The sequence below is a fragment of the Passer montanus genome, unplaced genomic scaffold, assembly GCF_014805655.1.
Source record: "Passer montanus isolate IOZ18808 unplaced genomic scaffold, ASM1480565v1 scaffold579, whole genome shotgun sequence".
NCBI lineage: Eukaryota > Metazoa > Chordata > Aves > Passeriformes > Passeridae > Passer > Passer montanus.
In genome coordinates, this window is record NW_024370805.1 from 8,225 (window position 1) to 9,638 (window position 1,414).

General features: G+C 62.7%; 1 long non-coding RNA gene across 1 annotated transcript; it reads right to left on the reverse strand.

Annotated features, from left to right (window-relative positions):
• Positions 1 to 7: 7 nt before the first annotated feature.
• LOC120510413 lies at positions 8 to 1,412 on the reverse strand. Its single transcript, XR_005629471.1, has 3 exons — positions 1,380 to 1,412; positions 792 to 871; positions 8 to 116 (listed from the first exon to the last, which is right to left on the reverse strand). It is a non-coding gene; the product is annotated as an uncharacterized LOC120510413 (long non-coding RNA).
• Positions 1,413 to 1,414: the final 2 nt, after the last annotated feature.

Below are 1,414 nucleotides of genomic sequence, written 5' to 3' on the forward strand. Positions count from 1 at the left end.
AGCCCCCCCAGCCCCCCCAGCCCCGCTCACTTTCGGGGGGCCGCGCCCCCCCCGTAGGTGTGCTCCAGGGCCTCGTTCACCATGCGGAACATCTCGTAGCGCTGCCGGCCCCGCACCTGCACCCCAAAAATAACGGGGTCGGGGGGATGGAGACCCCCGGGACACCCCAAAAAACTGGGGTGAAAGGGGGGATGGAGACCCCCGGGACACCCCAAAAAAATGGGGTGAAAGGGGGGGATGGAGACCCCCCGGGACACCCCAAAATATCGGGGTCAGGGGGCATGGAGACCCCCGGGACACCCCAAAATATTGGGGTGAAAGGGGATGGAGACCCCCGGGACACCCCAAAACCACGGGGTCAGGGGGGATGGAGACCCCCGGGACACCCCAAAACCACGGGGTCAGGGGGGATGGAGACCCCTCAGGGACACCCCAAAAAAATGGGGTGAAAGGGGGGATGGAGACCCCCGAGAACACCCCAAAAAATTGGGGTCACAGGGAAATGGAGACCCCTCAGGAACACCCCAAAATCTCAGGGTCACAGGGAAATGGAGACCCCTCAGGGACACCCCAAAAAACTGGGGTGAAAGGGGATGGAGACCCCCCGGGACACCCCAAAATATTGGGGTAAGAGGGGATGGAAACCCCCACCAGAGACCCCAAATTTCCCCCCTCAAGACCCCAAATCCCTCCCAGAACCCCAAATTTTCCTCTTGGGACCCCAAACTTCCCCCCTGGGACCCCAAATTTTGCCTGGGACCCCAAATTTCCCCCCCGGGCCCCCCGCCCACCTGCAGGTAGAAGATCTCGTTCTCGGGGTCCTGCAGCCTCTTCTTGGAGCTCTCGGGGGCTTCGGCCAGGGGGGACAGGGCTGGGGGAGGGGCAGGGGGCTCAGGGACCCCCCAGACCCCCCCCAATCACTGCGGGCTCCCTGGACAGGCCACGCCCATTATTCATGAGCCCAGAGCATGCTCATTAGCATATCTGGACACACCCTTTTAAGCCCTGCCCCAAACTAATCATGTGACCAAACCCCACCCCTTTAGGCCACACCCCTCAAATTGACCCCTCCCCTTAATTCACCACAGGCCACGCCCCCACGTTTAGCTCCACCCCTGCAAGCCCCGCCCACAGCAGGATTGGCCACACCCACCCACAAAGCTCCACCCCATGCTCAATTAGCCACACCCCCATCATAATTACCATAATCAGGCCACACCCATTTAACCCACAGGCTCCACCCACTTCTGTTCAGGCCCCGCCCCTCCAAGATTAGGCCACACCCACCCAGCCCCACCCCAGCCAATCCTGCTGTAATTTCGATTGGCCCCGCCCCCATCCCGGCTCAGGCCACGCCCACACAGAAACCACGCCCTCACCTCGCTTGGCCCCGCCCCCCGCCCCGCCCCCCTTC